This window comes from Mastigoproctus giganteus, chromosome 6 (genome assembly GCF_048544385.1).
Source record: "Mastigoproctus giganteus isolate SK-2022 chromosome 6, ASM4854438v1, whole genome shotgun sequence".
Lineage (NCBI taxonomy): Eukaryota > Metazoa > Arthropoda > Arachnida > Uropygi > Thelyphonidae > Mastigoproctus > Mastigoproctus giganteus.
Window position 1 is genome coordinate 160,261,489 of NC_143580.1, and position 21,091 is coordinate 160,282,579.

A 21,091-nucleotide genomic window follows, 5' to 3' on the forward strand; every position below is an offset into this window, starting at 1 on the left:
ATGTTTACAGAAGAGATGAAAAACAAATTTCTATGTTTTGTATCTGGCCGAGAGGAATGGGAAGCTGAATGTAAAGTTTGCAGAATGGGGACATACGTTTCAGTAGCCAATAAAGGGGTTGGTGATTTGAAGCATCACATTGAAACTGAGAAGCACAAGAAAGCAGTTCAAGGTGAGGCCTCTTCGGAAAAGGTTACAGATTTTTTTGTCAAAGCTGTCGGTAAAATAGAATATGATCTGGCGGATGCAGAGGGTACCTTTGGTTTTCACACTGTTAAACATCATAGTAGTTACAAATAAATGGATTGCACAACTGTCATGTTAAAAAATATATTTTTTGATTCTGAGATAGCAAAAAGATTTTCCTGCACTAGAACCAAGACAGAAGCCATTGTAAACTTTGTACTTGCAAATCATTCCCTTAATGTTACTGTAAAAACTTTAAAATAAAATTGCATACTGTGGGGTCTCAACTGATGGAAGTAAGCATGGTTCTGAAAAAATCTTCCCATTAATTATTCAGTATTTTGATGTAAATGAAGGAGGGTTACAAACAAAATTAATTGAATTACAGAAGATGCCTAACGAGACTGCAGATACCATTTCTACGTATGTTAAAGAAACTCTTGAAAAAAATGGTTTGTGTGAAAAATGTATTGCATTCACTGGGGACAATTGCAATACAATGTTTGGAGGACTAACACGAAATGAAGAAGGGAATAATGTCTGCAAAATTAAAGAAATTGTTGCATAACAAGACTTTGATTGAAGTGGGCTGCCCTGCACATATTTTGAACAATTGTCTTCAGAATGCTGCAGAACTTTGAAGTTGATGTAGAGAACATTGTTTTTAAAATTTACCAGTATTTTCATAATTATACAGTCCGGACTGAAGAGCTTAAGGAATACTGTGAGTTTGTTGAGATTGAATATAGACAGCTCCTTTCTCACAGCAAGATGAGATGGCTTTCATTATTTCCAAGCATCACAAGGCTCATAGATATGTTTCCAGCTTTACAGGCTTATTTTCTGTCCCAAGAAAAACCTCCCATTGTGATTAAAAGTTTCTTTGAAAATGGATTTAGTGAGATTCATCTTTGGTTCATGCAATCACTTATGAGTGTATTCCATACACACATACAATGAATTGAAAGAGAAAGTAACTCAGCTGCAGAAGTGCTAGCTGTCTTAGTCTCAGTGAAAGAAATTATCTCGAAATGGATGGATCATGCCATTATGAGTAAAGGAAATGCTATACAAAAAACATGATGGACTTGCACTTGAATGTGAAATATTTTCTAGTGATACAAAAATTCTGTATAGAAATTGCATGGAATATTTAGATAAGTGGCTTCACCACATGGAATCCATTTCCTGTTTTATGTGGATGAAAATGAATGCAGTACCAAGCTGGAATGATGTAGAATGTTTTGCTTCCTACTTGATTGACAAAGGGGTAACAATTGATGATGTTAAGTGTTTTGACCAATTTAACAATTTGAAGAAATTTTTTTACGGTCAAATGAATAATAAAGACTTCAAAAACATGCTTAGACATGAAAAGTGGGCCAAATATTTTAGTAATTCAAAAAATATTGAATTCCATTCAGAATTGTTGAAAATTGCCCAGTTTTTCTTTGCAATTCCTCCTCGCAATGCAAATGTAGGGAGAGTATTCTCTCTAATGCAAAGTCAGTGGACGAAAGAAAGGAATAGGTTAAATGTCAGTTCTGTGAAAGGTATTTTGTTTTTGCAGTACAAATTCAATGCGTTGATTTTTACACATATTTGAGAGACAATCCAGAGCTATTGAAAGAAATAATTTCTCAAGACAAATATGAATGTACTAATCCTAAACATCAGTAAATGTGTTTTACATTGTCTTTATTTTATTATTTGCATAATATATTTGTCCTCTTTCTGTCCATTTTTTTTAATCCAAGATGAACTTTTTTTCCTCTTTTATTCGCCCCAAAACATGTAAATTTCCTCTTTTTATGAGTGCAGAAGATGGTAACCCTAGCTAAAGGTTATAATGATTTATGCACCAACATCGAGCCATGATGATGGAGAGGTCGAAGAACTGTACACCTGAAATTGAGAGTCTTCTAGATGAGCAGAAATCCCACTACACTATTATTATGTGGACTTCAGTGCTAAGGTTGGAAAAAGACAAAACAGTGCAGAAAGGGGAACTATAGGAAATTTTGGAATTTGGATTCTGCAAATTTGTGGAATTTGCAGAATCTCAAGGATTGTTGTAATGAACACTTTTTTCAAGAAAAGGATGAACAGAAAGTGGACATGGAAGAGTCCAAATGGATTAACAACTAATGAAATCGACTTCATCCTCACTAACAGAAGTTATCTCGTATCGTGAATGATGTTACCATCCTGAATAAGCACTTCCTAATTCATTTCACAAATATACGTGGTCTCAATTCTAATCTCAACGATGTCCATTTCCACTTGCAGTCTGCCAAACCCCATGTACTTTTTCTGACAGAATCTCAGTTATCAGTTGATTCAACTACTGCTCATCTCAGATGCCCAAATTATTCGCTGTATGATTCCTTTCTCCTCAAAGGTGGTACTTGTGCATATGTCCATTCTGATATTCCCTATCAGAGACTTGGCAATTTGGAATCTTCTCTGGCTTAAAATCTCTCTACCTCATTGCGTCAAATTCATCTGTTGTCTCTACCGTTCTCCCAATTCCACTAATCACTTCGAGCTCTTTGAATTCCTCTCTTTGTAACTTGACTTTCTCCAGTCCAACTTTCCTAACAGTGAGGTAATTTTCCTTGTTAATTTTAATGTTCACAACTCCACCTGGCTTCCGTTTTCTAGTCACACCGACCCAGCTGGGCTAGATGCTGAGGCTTTTACAATTACTAATGACCTTGAACAGATTGTTCATTTACCTACAAGAATACAGGATAATCCTAATCATACAGCCAATACGCTTGATCTTTTTCTCACAAACAAACCTAAGTACGCGGTCGAAGTGAGAGATCCTTTAGGCACTTCAGATCACAACTTGGTGATTGTGTCTTCTCCAATGGAACCTTTATCTCATGGCTATTCCCAACCTTGTGTTTGGCATTACAAGAATGCTAAATAGGATGACCCGCGAGACTTCTTTTCTTCTTTTCCTTGGTCAGATTACTGTTTCAAAACTTCTGATATCAACGTTTGCTCAGATCGTGTCAGTGAAATTATTCTTGCAGGAATGGAATCCTTTATCTCACATTCCACTTTAAAATCTCGTCCTTTAACTAAACCTTGGTTTTCCAATAAATGTGCTAAGGCTGTTCAAGAGAAGAATGTTGCATATCATAATTGGCTTGTTTCTAATTCTCCAGTTTCATTTTCTGCCTACACCAAAGCTCACAACAATTGTAAAGCAGTTATTAATCAGTCCAAACTAGAGTTTGAACAGGTTAAGAGTAGAAAACTTTCTTCTTGCCCTAATGGTAACCGAGCATTCTGGCCTCGTGCCAAAGCTATTGGTTGCAACGTTTGCCCATCTCTGCTCTCACCTCTGTCCAAACCAGATGGTTCTGTTGCCACTTCAGCAAGGATAAAGCTGACCTGCTAGCATCCCATTTTTCTTCCAACTCATGTATTAAGGATGTTCGTAAAACACCTCCCACCATTCCCAACACGCTCCATTCAGTGCCTCCTGTGGTCTTCCGTCAAAAGGATGTCAGAAGGATTTTGATGAATCTTGATGCTAAGAAAGCTCCAGGTTCCGATGGTATTTCTCCACTTGTTCTCAAAACCTGTGCTCCTGAAATTACTCCTATTCTTTGGCGCCTCTTTTCACTTTCTTATTCCAAAGGTGTTTTTCCTTCTGCTTGGAAATTTGCTCATATCCAGCCAGTTCCTAAAAAGGTAACAAATCCCTCCCATCCAATTATCGTCCCATTGTAATTACTTCTACTCTTTCTAAAGTAATGGAGAAATCAATTAACCGCCAACTCTTAAACTACCTAGGAACCTTCCGTCTGATCAATAATCACCAGTATGGATTCCGTCAGTGTCGATCCACTGGTGATATTCTTGCTTATGTTACCCATTTATGGACTAATTCAATGGAAAGGTTCGGGGAAACACAAGTAGATGCTCTTGACATCTCAAAGGCTTTCGATCGTGTTTGGCCTAAAGGTCTTCTAAACAAGCTTCCATCTTATGGTTTGCCAACTGTTTTTAGTAATTGGTTATCCAGTTTTCTCTCTGATCGCTCACTGAGGGTGATGGTAGATGGCTCTCTGTCTTCTAACTGCTCCACTAATGCCGGTGTCCCCCAAGGTTCAGTTCTTTCCCCCACTCTTTTCCTCTTGTATATTAATGACCTTCTTCCATTGACTGGAAATCCTATCCATAGTTTTGCCGATGATATCACATTGCATTCCACTTTCCATTTTGAGAAACCTTGTCCTGCTCAATCAGCTTCAATTTCTCGAAAATCTGCTACCAATTCCTTAAATGCCGATCTTCAGGTAATTCTCCATTGGGGCAAAGACAACTTAGTTGATTTCAACCCTTCTAAAACTCAGTCTTGTTTTATATTTTGCAAAAAAGGATTCTTCTGCTCTTATGCTTATCTTTAGTGACATTCTGATTTCTAGGAAAAATGATATATCTCTTTTGGGGATTACCCTGACTTCTAATCTCTCTTGGCACAAGCACATTACAAATATTGCTTCCTCCGCATCTAAAAAACTTGGTTTTCTCTTTCGCTCTCGGCGTTACTTTTCTTCCAAACAGCTGCTCACTCTATATAAATCGCAAATCCACCCTGCCATGGAATATTGTTCCCACATCTGGGGTGGGACCCCAAAACCTCTCTCAGGCTTCTTGATTCCATTCAGAAGAGGGCAGTTAGGTTAATTAATGATTCATCTCTAACAGAATCTCTCCACTCACTCTCTCATAGACGTACTGTTTCTGCTGCATGCCTCTTCTACAGATACTTCCATGGGCACTGTTCTTCTGAATTGGCTTCTATAATTCCCGCTCTCTCTTTCAAAATGGTTCAAACGTGCCGCCACCAGCCAACATCCATTTACTGTCCACCTTCAAACTCACAGAACCAACTTTTCATCTTCCTCATTTATTCATTCAACTGCAGTTTTCTGGAACAACCTTCCTTCATATGTATTTAAATTACAGTCTACAGAAGTTCAAGTCCAATGTCAACAAATATCTTCTTTCATCTTCTCAGATTCCAACCCAAGCACAGTACTAAGTACTATAGGTTCTAATACCTCTCGTGTTTGTGGTTTACATAAAAAAAAAAAAGAAAAAAAAAGGGTAAATGTTGGAAGTGATCACAGAATGGTAAGATGCACAGTTGATATAGATAAAGAAAGGAAAAAACTGACTCGAGTAAATAATACGAAGGTCTTTGAGATAACAGAAGAGGAGAAAGAGCAGTATGTACTGGAACTTAAGAACAAGTTTGAGCTTCTGCAGACTGCTCAGGACCAAGATATCGACGAGAAATATTACAAATTTCTGAAAGTGATAAAGCCCAAGAAACCTATAGGGAAAAAGAAATCCAAAGAAGAAAAAATTAGTCAAGAAACGCTTGTTATGATGAACCGAAGGCTACAAATGAAGAGCAGGATAAACACTGACAAGGAGAAAATTGAGTATACTGAGTTATGCAAAGCCATTGGAAAGAGGCTCACAGAGGACATAAGGAAATTTAACACAAAAGTAGAATGAGCATTAAGGGAAAACAAAGGACTTAAATCAGCAGCCATGAGCAGTAATACAGAAAGACAAATGATACTGAAACTGAAGAATAGCGATGGTGCACTTATAAATAGCAGAGAAGGCATAATTCAAATATCAGACGACGACTATAGAGAATTATACAAGGAGTGAGGGAATGATGCCAGCAGTGAGGATGATGGATTGCAAATTAGCAACACATACGACATACCCGATATTCTTCCTGATGAGGTAGAACAGACATTGAAGAAAATGAAGAATCAGAAAGCCTGGGGGAAGATGAAATTACTGTAGAGCTGTTAAAATTTGGAGGAAGAGACAACAAAAACTGGCATAGCTCTTCACAAAATGCATTTGAAAAATGCATTTTGTGAAGCCTAATGCGATGCCTAATGCGAAGCCAATGTGATGCCTAAGCAGTGGAATAATGCAATCATAGTTTTGATGCATAAGAAAGGAGATAAATTGGAAATTATAGACCAATTAGCTTGTTATCCCACATCTACAAGTTGTTCACAAGGGTCATTACTAACAGATTAGAAAGAATACTTGATGAGAATCAACTGAAAGAGCAAGCTGGCTTTAGGACAGGATTCTCAACTATGGATCACCTTCACATAATATCAAGTTAATGGAGAAAGCAAATGAATATAAAACAGCATTATGCCTGGCATTTGTGGATTATGAAAAGGCATTTGACTCCATACAGCATAAGGCAATGTTTCGGGCACTGGAGAGACAAGGCATAGATACCCCATATATTATTATTTTGAAGAAAATATATGAGAATGCTACCTCCTTTATTTGACTAGACAAAGACAGTAGGAAATTTAAAATCGAGAAAGGAGTTCGACAAGGAGACACAATATCTCCAAAGCTGTTTACTGCTGCCTTTGAGGAAGCTTTCAGAAGATTAGACTTGTCGCAGAAAGGAGTCAGTGTGAATGGAGAGTATCTAAACCATTTACGATTTGCAGATGACATTGTGGTCATAAGCCACGATCCCAAAGAATTAGAGGAAAATCTTAATCAGTTATGCACAGTTAGTAAGGATTTTGGACTAAAGATGAATATGGCTAAAACAAAAGTAATGATGAACTAGTATGCCACAGAAAGGTTCATAATGATTGAAGGAGCAGTAATTGAAAAGGTGGAGTCATATACTTATCTGGGACAAGTTATTAGCTGTAATAATGATAAATGGCTGCAAGTCAAGAGAAGAATAAATTTTGGATGGATAGCATTCAGGAAATATAGTCACATACTGAAGAGCAATATCCCAGTTTGTCTGAAATGTAAAATAATGAACCAGTGTATACTCCCCACCATGACTTATGGAAGTGAAACTTGGTCACTCACCAAAAGAATGGAAGAGAAGCTGAGAACTACACAGCGAAGAGTGGAAAGAATTATATTGGGAATCAGACTGTTAGATCAGAAGAGAAACACATGGATTAGGCAGCAAACTCAAGTAAAGGACATTCTTATCAAAACTAAAGAACTAAAATGGTCTTGGGCAGGACACATAGCTCGAAGACATGATGACAGATGGACTAAGAAAATAACAGAATGGTACCCAAGAGGAGCTAGAAGAAAACCTGGAAGACAACGGTGGAGATGGATAGATGAAATTCATGAGTTTGTTGGTATTTAATGGATGACCATTGCACAAAACAGAAGGAACTGGAAAGTTGCTGGAGAGGCCTTCATCCTGCAGTGGATTGAAAATGGCTGATGATGATGATGGTTTCCAAATGCCTTTGAAGTTTAACAGAGATCAGTGAACTGTTGTATAGTATTTTGTTGCACATGTGCAAAACATTAGGAGCATCTTTATTGCTGTGCCTGCATTTACAATGATCAAATAGCTATTTGGACACTTAAAAAAAAAAAAAAAAAAAAACCCTATGGCATTAAAAGATTTTTTTCATGGCTTACATAATATCAAAAATTTATGTGTGTGCTGCTGAAGAAGGAACATGCTAAGATTTAAAAAAAAAAAAAAAAAAAATTTATCTACTGTGAGCTGCAGAATATTCTTCATGGTTCTGAATGCTTCATCCAGGCACAGTGTTTATCATAACTTGTCAGTTTTGTTACAAGGTCTGTAAGTAATGCCTATTGGGTGACAAAGCATTTTGCACTTAAATTAGCATCGTGAAGTTTTATATATTTCTAGCATAGCTGTTTTGACATAGATAGTTTTTGATAGTTCCTTTCCAAGTCAGGAGAAAATTCAGCAGACCAGATTCATGAAAAATTAGTGAAAGTGTACCAGCAAGACGTTATTAATATAAGTAATGTTTGTAGAGATGGCTTGCACATTTTAAAGGAGACACTTACATTGATCAGCGAAGGAGTGGGACTAAAGTCTTTGTGCATTGAAGAAAACACTAGCATTTTGAATAATGTGATTCAAAAAGAGAGGACAATAATAATATATGCATCATTACAAATATGATTGTTGTAGGTGCTAGGGTGTTCAAAGAGAAGTGTATTAACTATCTTAGAGACATTGAGTTATAGGAAATTATGCTGCAAATAGGTGCCCAAGCTGTTAGTACAAGAAATAAAATTCTCCAGGCAGGAGATCAGCGAAGACTGAAAATCTCCTTGAAGGTTGTAGGAGTGAATTTTTTTTTTTTAAATGCAGATTATTTTTAAAGGCTTGATAACAAGTGATGAGACCCTATTATGACCCTTATTCTAAATGCCAATGTATATAATCCATAAACTTCACTGAAGGAAAAAAATCACAAGTTGCCAGAACGTCACAAAAAAGTGATTTGGGACAAAGAAAACATAATTTTGGTTAATTTTTTTTTTTTTTTTTTGGAGAAAAGTCAGACTGTAACTAAGGAAAGATATTGCTAATCACTTGGTAAGCTTAATAGGGTTATAAAAACAAAAGAAAAGCTCTGACAGAACACCAAATCATTACATCATGATAATACTATGCTGCACGCTGCCCATATGAAAATTGCAGAAAATTGGAGTCTTATCTAATTTTTGAATAAAGCTTGAACTTGGCTCAGTCTGATTTTTTTTATATTTGGACATCTTAATGGAAAACTTTGAGTGATGAGGAGCAGATGGTGACAATGATAGTGACAAGCCAGTTGCAGGGTTAGTCCTTTTATTGTGCCTATGTTGGTTTGACAATGACAAAAAAAATTATTGATAAACAAGATGTGTCTTGTTTATCGTCTTTGCCTCTAGAACAGTGTAGCAGCTGTTCAGTGAAAATGGCATCTGTGACACAAAGTGTGCATTGTGTTGTTTGACTTGCAGAAACAGATTTCCTGTGAGTGTTCAGTGATTGTTCAGAATAAGAATCCATCTGATGTGAAATTAATTAAGTGGTGATGGGAAAATTCTTGGAAAAAAAAAAAAGTTGGAAAGGGAAGGAGCAGTGGCAGATCAATTTCTGATGAGACAGTGGTAAACATTCAAACTACTTTCTCATGATTGCTAACAATATCATGAGACAAGCTCCACATTCAAGATACTGAAGGCAATGGTTCACAAGGTATTATACAAGCATTTGATGTTACATGCTTACAAGGTACAAATTATTCAGAAATTAAAACCTAGTGACCATCCAAAACACACAAAAATATGCTAGTAACATTTTGAACCTCATTGATGAGGATGATTGCTTCTTGCAACGTGACTGCTTTTAAGACAAGTCTATGTTGTATGTTAGTAGTAAATCAACAGACCTCTGAATTTGGGGATCTGAAAACCTGCACGTTCTTAGGGAGTATATTTGAGTATATTTAATATTAGCATTAGTTGAGGCATACGATGCAAGAAAGCAACCTCATACAGCATCAGCGAAAAAAGAAAAAAAAACAAAAAACAACCACCTTCCCATTTTACCCATCTGGTCACTCCAAATGTTTGTCTAGTTCGGCCTTAAATTTATTTAAGCTATAAACTTCCACACCGACAGATGGAAGTCTGTTCCAGCAATCAACTACTCGCTGGCTAAAGGCAAACTTCTGCATGTCTATTCTACAACTGTCTTTCCTCAATATGAATCTATGTTCCCTTAGGTTCTTAATCTGAGCAAGCGGAAGCATCCCATCAGCATTGGGCCTGCTCAAACCCATTCAGGCCTTATACACCTCAATCAGATAACCTTACAGGTGCCTAGTCTCCAGATGTTGCAACTTACAGAACTTAAGCCTCTCTTGGTCGGCGCCTCTGTAGCCAGGTGGGCAGGAGCAGCATTACGTAGGACACGCTTCTTGATTAGACTGGGGTTCGAGCCCATGACCACCAAATACAGGGGATGCGGAAAGGTCAGGGAATGACCACTGCATATCCCCGGAGCAATATGGCCTTAGTTGCTAATGCTCCTATAAACCAAATAACAAACAAACCTCTCTTGGTAAGAGCACTCCTTTGTTCCTCTCACCAATCTTGTTGCCCTTCTCTGTATATTCGTCGCTGTCTGAAGATTGACTGGTGTGGGCTGATGCATGATAGGATAATCGGTTCTTTCTTCTTTGTTGAGAACATTGTTTCTGCAAATATGTGTATCTGGATACAGCCACTAATTACATCATCCCTGAGCTTCAGGATAGGCAGTCAAATGTCATCGTTCAACAAGATTGGGCATCCCCTCATTGGGCAATTGATGTTTATGAAATTCTAGAAACAAGATTTCTAAATCTATAGATTGGCAAGGAAAGACCAATCCCATAGCTCCATAATCATCAGACATTACTCTGTTGGATTTTTCATTTTGGGGTTACGTGAAAGATTTGGTTTTCCCTACAGTTGTTTTTGATATCAATAATTTACACTAATGCTTTGTAAGTGCAATTGCTACAGTTACCCCACAAATTTTGGAAAACTTGTGGCATCAGTGTGAATATAATTTTAGATAATTTAATACCCACTAAGGGTGCACATATATTTTATTAATAATGTAACAAAACTGAGTATATTTATCTACTTCTGTTTAAAGCTGTTTGTGATTACCAGTGTTCATTAAAAATTATAGACTACTGTAATCAGGGTAATTATTTGTGGACACTGTATAACAAGAATGGATAATGCTGCTTCCTGCATTGTATATTTTGGAAATTTAATTATAGATATGCGTTGCTATATCATAAACCATGTCTTAAATAAGTTGTTGTTGTTGTTTTTTTGGAGCATTAGCAACTAAGGCCATATTGCTCCGGGATATGCGGTGGTCATTCCCTGACCTTTCCACATCCTCCATATTTGGTGGTGACGGGCTCGTCACCACCAAATACGGAGGATGTGGATGAGGGCCCGGTCTAATCAATAAGCGTGTGCTACGCACTGCTGCTCCTTCCCACCTGGCTACGGAGGCGCCTTTAAATAAGTTATAGGTACTAAGCACTAGTAACATTATTTTTAATAAAAATGTGGCATAATGCTACATTGTGCCAACCTCTTCAGTTTTATATTAAGCATTTTAGAAGGAAAAATATTGCTGGTCTTTATTTATTATTATTTTTTGTGTTATTTATTCACATAACATGGAACAGTTTGGGAAGCACTGGCTTAAAAGATTGTGACTTATCTTTTAGAAGAGGAAATTTGCTGCAAAATGAGTTTGTCATTAACTTTCAGACAGTTGAAAGATTTGGGAAAAGAATTGCACAACAGCTGCTACATTATAATGGAGTTCAAGAGTAGGATTTTATGAACAGTGTTTTCGTTGGCAGAGTTTAAGATTTGTGGTTTCAAATCCCTCAAACCGTACTCCACAAAGTGGAAACATCTTTCATAACTTTATATAAAAATGTGCTGCTATCAGTAATCAAAAGTAAAGCCAGCAATTATTTCTGATAATACAGATGCTGTTATAGTGACCAGTAGAGTGCCTCAGTAAATGGCTGTTTCAACTGCTTGTTACAAAAGTTTTCTCCAAAAAAAGTTGTCCAGAAACTCGAAACAAGTGGTGTGAACATTGATATCTTGTTCTCTTCCACTTAAAAACACTACCTAAATGCAAACCTCCAGTCAGACAAACAGTTTGTATTCATTAGCATTAGTAGAGGCATTTGATGCAAGAAAGCAAGCTTATGCAGCATCAGCCAAAAAAAAACAAAAAAAAAAAAAAACTTCCACTTCACCCCTCTGTTCGTTCAAAATACCTGTCCAGCTGAGCCTTAAACTTATTTAGGCTATCAACTTCCACGACAAGGGATGGAAGTCTGTTCCACCAACCAACCACTCGCTGGCTAAAGGCAAATTTCCGCACATCCATCCTACATCTGTCTTTCCTCAATTTGAATTTATGCCCTCTCAGGTGATTATTCTGAGCGAGAGGAAGAATCCCATCAGCATTGAGCATGCTCAAACCATTCAATGCTTTATACACCTATCAGATCACCTCGCTGGTGCCTAGTCTCCAGACACTGTAATTTGCAAAACTTAAGCCTTTCTTCGTAATAGCACCCCTTTGTTCCATTCACTAATCTTGTTGCCCTTTTCTGTACTCGTTCCTCATTTCTTCTTGAAATGAGGCCTCCAGTCCTGTATACAGCACTCTAGGTGTGGACTGACCATTGCCTTATACAAGGGAATAATCACCTCCTTATCCCTGCTAGAAAAATTCCTATATATCATTGACAATACACCATGAGCTATTCTTGCAGCCCGTCTGCACTGCTCAGAGAACTTCATATCTGCCTGCACAACCACCCCCAAGTCCCTTTCATTCTCTACCACTGTCAGTGTAGTACCACAGAGTTGATATGTTGCTCTGGGGTTGCTGTTTCCCATGTGTAGTACTTTACATTTGTCAATGTTAAACTTCATTTGCCACCTCTCAGCCCATCTGCTCAACCTTTCCAGATCCTGTTGCAGCAGCATAGTGTCAGTAGTGTCCTTGACAACCCTGCCTACCTTTGTATCGTCTGCAAACTTCGACATTAAACTTGATATACCATCATCAATATCATTTATGAATACAGAAAACAATAATGGACCCAACACTGAGCCCCGAGGGACTCCACTAATAACATTAGTCCACGATGAGCAGTGTCCATTGATTACCACTCTGTCTTCCCCCCCTCAGCCACCCCTTTATCCACAGCAGCAATTTGCCTCCAATGTCACACTGCTCCAATTTGTGCAGCAGTCTTCCATGTGCAACAGTATCAAAAGCCTTTCTAAGATCCAAGTATATAATATCAAAGTTATTCCCTGCATCCAGTTCCTTTGTGACTGCATCATAGTATCCAATCGAATTGGTCAGGCAAGACTTCCCCTTAACAAAACCATGCTGTGTCCGAGCTATAACTGAAGTCTTGTCTAAATGATCCTGCAGTGCTTCTTTAACTAGTGCCACCATTAATTTTCCTGGAACAGAAGTTAAACTCACAGGTCTATAATTGCTTGTGTCAGCCTTTGATCCTCCTTTGTGAATTGGGGTTACATTTGCACATCTCCAGTCTGCGGGTACCTCCCCTGAGTCCAAGGAAGCTCTCATAATTATGGCTAAGGGTTTGCTTACTTCCTCTGCTGCCTCCTTTAATATAACTGGATAGATCCCATCCACCCCAGGTGCCTTTCTTGTGTTTATCTTCAACAGTTTCTCCTCCACTTTACTCTCAGTTATTACAAGATTCTTTAGCTTACTGCTAGAGTTGAATACACCCCTGGCTTTCCCCTCGCTGAATAACTCCTCATGTGTGAATGTCGATGCAAAATATTCATTTAGTTTGTTAGCTACCTGAGCAGGATCATCAACAGTTGACCCATCGATATCAAGTGGACCAATCTGATTCATCCCTTCCTTCTAGAGTTTACATAAGTAAAGAACTCTTTGCTGTTTTTCTTTGCATCCCTTGCCAAAGATTTCCTTGACATCCAATTAGGCCTGTACCTTGAACAATATTTCTTAGTTGGTATGTAAAGCCTAGTAGCTTCCAAGATAAGTTCTTTGAATGCTTCCCATTTTGCATTTGCTGTTGGTAACATCATCAGTTGGTCCCACTGTATAGAATTTAAATACTGTCTCAGTCCATCGTAGTGGCCTTTACGAAAGCAATACCCCTTCCCTTTACCCCTAATGGTAGTTACGTCTTTGAGTAAATCCCACTTCAGCACACTGTGATCACTGCCACCTAGTGGTTCATTTATCTGCAGATTCTTAATGCATGAAAAATCACTGCTGATAATCAAATCAAGAGTATTCCTTCCTCTAGTTGCCTCCCGAACATGCTGATGTAGAAAACAATCATCCAATAAATCCACAAAAGCCTTGCTAGTGTGTGAGTGACCAGCCCCCAAACTCCAGTCAATATCTGGGAAATTAAAATCTCCCATTATAAGACTCTCTGATTTACTGGCCCACTCTATTTCCCTGTACAGTTTCTTATTATACTCATCAGAGTCATTAGGCCTATAGCACACTCCTACTCTCAATTTTGATCTCCCAATGCTTATGTCACACCAAACTGACTCGACATTGCACTGTCCAGCGATGTCCACTGTCTTCACTTCCTTGGATTTTATGTATTTCTTAACCAATAGCATAACCCCTCCTCCCTTCCTATCCTGTCTATCCTTTCTGTAGATATTGTTCTCCTCAAATTCCAGTTCTGCATTCCTTATATCTGTGTGACACCAAGTCTCTGATATCCCAACAATATCTGCCTTTGATGTTTTGAGCAATACCTCAAATTCATCAAATATATTTACTAAACTCCTAGCATTGGTGTACACGCAAGTATACATGCACCTATTTCTATTCTTAGCTACCCTAACACAACCCATGTGTTTACTTGTACCGCAATGACTCCCAGCAATCTCTGAAATATCCTGAATCTTGTTTTTCAGGCTTCTGCTCAATCCAATAGAAGTAGTGCAAGAATCTCTTTCACCTCTGCCAGTGGCTACTGTTAATCTATTCGTCTTTGTATCCCCCCAAGCTAGCAGTTTTCCGACCCACCTAACACTGCCTTGATAGCATCAGCAAATATTCTTGCACCCTTTCTATTTAAGTGTATCCCATCCCTGTAGAAGCAATCTCTCCTGTTAACAAGTACAGTCCAGGCTGAAAAAAAAAAATTCTACCCCTTGAGCCTTGCACCAGGGCCGAATTGATCGACAAGGCTCTCATCATATACTCCCTCCTATCGTGTCTGGGCAGAATTGCAGACACTTTCAAATTCAACCTATTTCACGGCTTTTTTTCAACAGTGACCTGTACTTATTAAACAATTCTGCCGGTCTCCTACTCTTGATATCATTAGTGCTAACGTGTACAACTATATCACCTTTTGTGCCCTTAAAAGATGATATCTGCTCTACAACGTAATCAACCTTTGCCCCTGGCAGACATACCCTGGTCCTGTTCCACCTATCCTTTTTACAAAGCATGTTCCCCGTTTCCCTGACAATAGAGTCACCAACAACTACCAGTTCCTTTGGGACCAGCGCATTCTGCCTTGGGGGTTGCTGCTGTGTTTCACGATGACCAAGTGCAAGCTCTGGTGTTGATGTGGGCAGCTGAGAGCTTGATGGGCCCCTCAATTTAGTTCCTTCGAGGGCATCCACCCTGTCCTTCACGCTCTCATATAGGCCCATAAGAACGCTGAGTTGTTGCTTGATTTCGATACACTCCTTGCATCGTGCACACACACAAAGACATCCCCCATGGCAATATCATGTCCCGTACCTGAATGCTCGACAAACATCATGCAAGCTGTGCATTTTAGAAGGCTGTGATTCAGAAGGCAACTGCCCCCCTCAGTTCTCCTCTGAGCCACAGCACTTCCATTAGCTTGAGCCTTTTGTTTTGCTGCTCTGGTCTGAGTCATGATTACTTTTAATTTAAATAAAATTTCAATTTCAGTTTATAATCCTAACTTATCTCCCAACACAGTTATAATGGTATATATATTTTTTAGTGTCAAGTATTAACTATCTCAGAGTTCCCTTTATATAACTTCCGTATCAGTTATGTATTAATTAATTATGTTACGTTTGTAATCTAAGTCGGTATATGTATTTAGTTAAAGTGCAATTTAAATGCCAACGAAGTTCAACAAGTTTAACAGATTTTACCTATCGCTGAAACTATTATAACCTATACTATACTAACGCTATCTAGGTTCGATATATAACGATCGTATGACAAAGACAGGCGGGAATTTACAAACGGTAATCTATGGACACTTAAGTATTAATTAACTTTCAAATCTCGCTGTCTCGATTCAGAATAAACTAACGATCCTTACTAGGTCTATAAGCTACTTACAAAAAATAATTTGATCTAAAAAATAATCAAGAAGCGGTTAAATATGGCTAAACTTCTCGTTCAGCGGAGTTGTAACTTGTAACACATGGATTTCATACCTTACCGATACTTTTATGCAATTACAAGGCCGAGTAAAGAATAAATACACCAGATTAATCAGAAATATCACTAAATAATGCTATACTACTAAATTTAAATCAAAAGTTTTAGAAAAACAATAATTTCAAATCAATAAATAAGAAAAATCCACTTAGTGGCTTTGAACACGTCTGGCCCCTACTAACCTCGCAGCAGACCTGGATGTTTGGCTGAGGAGGCAATGAATAAATTGACACCAGTGCAACCTGTACAAAAAAAAACAAAATTGCACACCACAGAATTTATTCAATTGTATTAAGAATTCTCAATAATAGGAATATTGCACTGACAAACCAGATATCAATGCATACAAAGAAATGTTACCTATGGATGCCCACAGGGTTCAGTACTGGGCCCTTGTTTTTGGAACCTGGTGTTGGGGTAGTTCCTGGGAGCAGACACAAGTCAGGTGGACAAGGTCACCTTTGTTCTCCTTGTGAAAGGATGACCTTGTTCTCCTTGTGAAAGGATAATACCAGCACTGCCCTAGAAGCCAGTGCAAACCATGCCCTGAACCTTCTACATGACTGGGCAAAAACCCACAAGCTGATTATCTCAATTACAAAAATCCATCCTCTTAAAAGGAAAGATAGACAAGAAAATGGCCTCAGATAAAGAATGCAGACAAAACACTAGCCTTGGCAACAGAGTTAAAATATCTGGGAGCCATTTTTGACTCTAAACTCACCTTCCCTCATCTTGGAAATGTTGATAGCAAAGTGAGAAGCTATGCTGGTATGATAATTAGAGTTAGTAGAACTGACTGGGGCTTAAAAAGATGACACTTACAATCATCTACAAGGCTATCTTCCTCTCAGTAATAACTTATGAGGTTGGAGTGTTCTATCCTAGAATATTGTTAGCCAACAACAGAATTAAACTAGGATCTATCCAACATGTCATTTTACTCACAATAACTAGGGAATTCTGCATTGTCAGTGCCCCTACCCTACAAGTCCTGCCTGGTGCACTGCCACTAGATTTGGAAGAAATAAGAGGCTTGAACTGTAGGCTTAGAAGACAAATCCCTGCCAACATCTTGGGAATTAATCTTGACTTAACAGCTGATCCCAAACATGAGAAGAAGCAAATACTGACCTGTCTATACCAGCAATGGCAGGACAAGTGGGATCAATCAGACAAAGAAGTTGCTAGATGTTTTCTGTCACAGGTAACCCTGATGTCCCATAAACCACCACCCCCTGGTTTGCACCAGGTTTATACACCATGTTTTTGCTAATAGAACATGGTTCCCTGAATGTAAAACTGTCAGTTGGCCCTCATAAAGGACCTTAAATGTACCTATGTACCTTAAATGTATGGTGCTGATGAGAATTGGGCCCATGTCTTATGACTACCACAGTTATCATCCCACAGATGTATATTAATCAGCAAAATAGGACCTGAAAACCACAGAGATGAGCAATTGCTCACCGCTGATGACATGCATTACGTGGCCTTCTCTGAGTTTGCTTAAAAAGTTTTTGAGATGAGGAGAAGCCATGCTACAATTACTTAAAGTGAGACCCTCCACTTGTCAACTATTTACCTGATTATGACTTGAACTCAAATGTTTTTGGCCTGCTAGAATGTAAATTCATTTTATTTTCAGTGTTATTTTATATATATGATTTTATTTGTATGTTATTTATTATCCTATGTATGATTGTGAGTGAATGTGTATTACTAAGTGTGTATGTAAGTGAGTGTATTTGTGTAAGTATATGAGTGCATGTAGTGTGTGTGTGTGTGAGTTTTCGTAAGTGTTTGGTATGTATGTCTTCAAATTAGTGAGTAAATTTGGTGTTTTGCTTCCATGTACTTTGTATGTGTGCATAATACTGTAATATGCTGGGTGGGAAGTGAGCCTGCTTAAATCAAAGGGAAAAAAAAAACAGTGTGTGAGATTGTCTTATTCAGGGTACAGTTATGAATGTGTTGAATGTGGATTGAATGAGAACATTCAACTGAATGATTGAATGTTCACTGTTGTACCCTGAATATATATAAAAATTTAATGTTATCTCCAGGTTAAACAGTACAAATGAGAGTGTAAAGACTGGCCACTTGTGTAAACTATGCGATGACTGTGTGAATGCACTGTGATTTGCTTAAAAGAGAAAAAAAAAATCCCCCCTCTTGACTTCATGTCCTGTCCTCATTTAGGTGGCACTTATATCCTATCCGAATGTGTGATGATGGATGAAACAAGGTAAATGAGTTAGTAAGTGTTGTAACCAATCTGTGCCTAACTAAATATATGGATTTCGGTTATAATTTGGGTCACCGGTTAATCAGGGCAGCCGTTTATTTGGGGCAAATCTTAAAAAACAGAACTCAATCGAGAAAATAGCCAGGGTTTTACTTTGCTTAATTGGGACAACATGCGTTTAATCGGGGCAGAAGACCGCATTGCTGGAGATTACCCTACGATTGTCTCCAACCGTACCACATGGTTCGGTTGGATTTCTGGAGGTCACAACCATAAAGCAATAAAACAATTAGCAGTTACATGTTTATTGAGCTTTTCTGTTAGTGCAATTTGTCATAAATGGGTAGTAATTGTGATCTTATTGAATTTGCGATAATGCCGACAGCTGGAATTCCTTGGGTTAGTATGGTGAAATGTGTTTACACTTCCATGGAATGTTCAATTATATAAAAAAAATTAATTTTCAGAATCTTTTCTTCACTCCTATTTTTAAAGCTTCGTAACTTGTTACTCCGTTCTCACTTGTACGTATTGTGTTCCGTGCAGTTTGTGTGTGCCGTGTTCTTTATTGATTGCTTATCTTTTTACTGTTTTAAATTTTAACCCCCACCCACAAATGTCAGTGAACAGAAATGTCTACTAGTTAGTATGTACATATTACAGTATGTATTAATTATTCTGATTTTCACATATTTAATTTTTTAATTGGTAAGGTAATAAAGGGTAAATTTGTGCTTAATATATCTTTACTTTTATAGCCTGTGGGTAATATTCCTCCTATTTTTGCTAATTAGAATCTCTCTTTAATAGAATTAAAATTTAATTCACAAACGGGATCACAATAACCGGTGCTTACTACACCGGTGCTTACATCGTACGATTTGATTGTACAGTGAACCAATTGTAACGTGTGTGTGTGGGGGGGGGGTCCATTGTATTTTTAACTATTTACTTGAAACTTCAGATAATTGGGGCAGCCGCTTAATCGGGCCAAAATGCACTAGTTCTGATGTGCCCCAAATAACTGGAATAGACTGTAATAATAATAAAAAATTATAATTGTTAGTATGATAGCTGTATATTGAGTGGAATAGGTTAGTATGTGTTATTCTAGCAGGCTCCCCTCCAAATTGGAATGCAGTGGGGTTAACCTACATGGAGCCCCATGCACACTGTTGATGTCATTCCCTCTCATTTGTGGCGTGGGATATGCTGACATCGGTTACAGCTGGTCTGGCTGGTGTAGGACTATCCTCAGTGCAATCTCTGCCCAATATTGGGCACCCTAGCCTTGTGCTTTATTCCCAACTTATCTATATTCCCTTTCCTCCCATCCCTATTTTTTGCCTGGTGGACACTACCACCACAAATTTTTTTTTTTTTTATGTGAACCCCAAACACGAGAGGTATTAGAACCTATAGTACTTAGTACCGTGCTTGGGTTTTACTTTTCTTGTCTGTCCTGCCCAGGTGGATGATGGGCTTCTTTCCACAGGGGTGCCCCTCTGTTCTTTCAATTTTTCTACTTCTTGGTGGACATATATCTTTATAGCCCGCCTTCCTATCATTCACCTTAACCTTCTTGCCTTGTCCCCTCTCCCCTCTACTGTCACCCTTTCACATCTCACCCGCTAGAGCAGTGGTTTTCAACTGGGGGGGGGGGGGCTGCAACAACATTCCAGAGATGCCACGTAATTTGCATTTAAGTTATTTAAACTTTTGTTTTAATTTATATATTTATTTCATTATAAAAAGGTGTACGGTATCTTTTTAATTTTGTGGTGATCTATAACTGATGTTATTTAGTTCCTCTATATAAAGAATGAAATTATTATATATATATAATTTGTATTGTGAATTGTAATTTTGTTTATAGTTGTGTTATTGTAATAACTATCATACAATATGTATGATATATTTTACGTATGTTATACACATACATATAAAATATGTTATACGTATACAAAAATATGTATAACTTTTTTTTTTTTTTAATATTACACACCCACACACGGAATTGGATCTAACAGGCAGAAAATTGAGTAGGGGTGCCACAAAATAAAATAAATTACTTAGGGGTTCCGTTACTAAAAAAAGGTCAAAAACCACTGCTGCAGAGGTTTTTTTACACTGGGGCTCTCCCAAGCACAGTCCAGTGTTCACCCCTGCCGTAGTCTCTCTGTTACTATACTGGCTGCCTTCCTGAGGCTGCAGGCGGAAACTTGGTGTGTCCTACTAGGGACTCTGGTTGCTAAATGCGGAGGAAAAACAGATCAACATAACTCCATACTACACTATGCAAACTAACGCTAATACCTACGCTATCTCTGGCATTTACAGAGTTGGTACTGCGTCACAAAGCATACTTTGTGGTTTGTAGGGAATGCCACTAGACAAGAAACACTATACTATGTTCCCATCAAGCATGATTACAAAACATGATTTCATAGAAATAATTTTGAATTTTTAAAGGAATGTGGATGGGATTTATTTTGAAATCCATCCCACTATTCTGATATCAGTCTGTTTGAGTATTTTTTTTTTTTCGGAGGATTGTGGTTTGCACTGAAGTGAGTTGAGCCATTTGATATCGTGTTAAGGTTGGTTGGATAACTATAATGAAGAAAACCTACCCCTTGGTAAGTTTTCATCATTACAATTAGCTAATCAGTGGAAGACATTTGGGAGTCAGTTATTACAAAATAGGACATAATATTGAAGAAATGTAATTTTGATAG

The 21,091-nt window shown here is 37.9% G+C and overlaps 1 protein-coding gene across 1 annotated transcript in view; it reads left to right on the top strand.

Moving 5' to 3' along the window:
• Positions 1–21,091, top strand: part of Ino80 (chromatin-remodeling ATPase INO80) — a 672,466-nt gene that overhangs the window by 88,372 nt on the left and 563,003 nt on the right. The gene's annotated exons all lie outside the window — the stretch shown is intronic.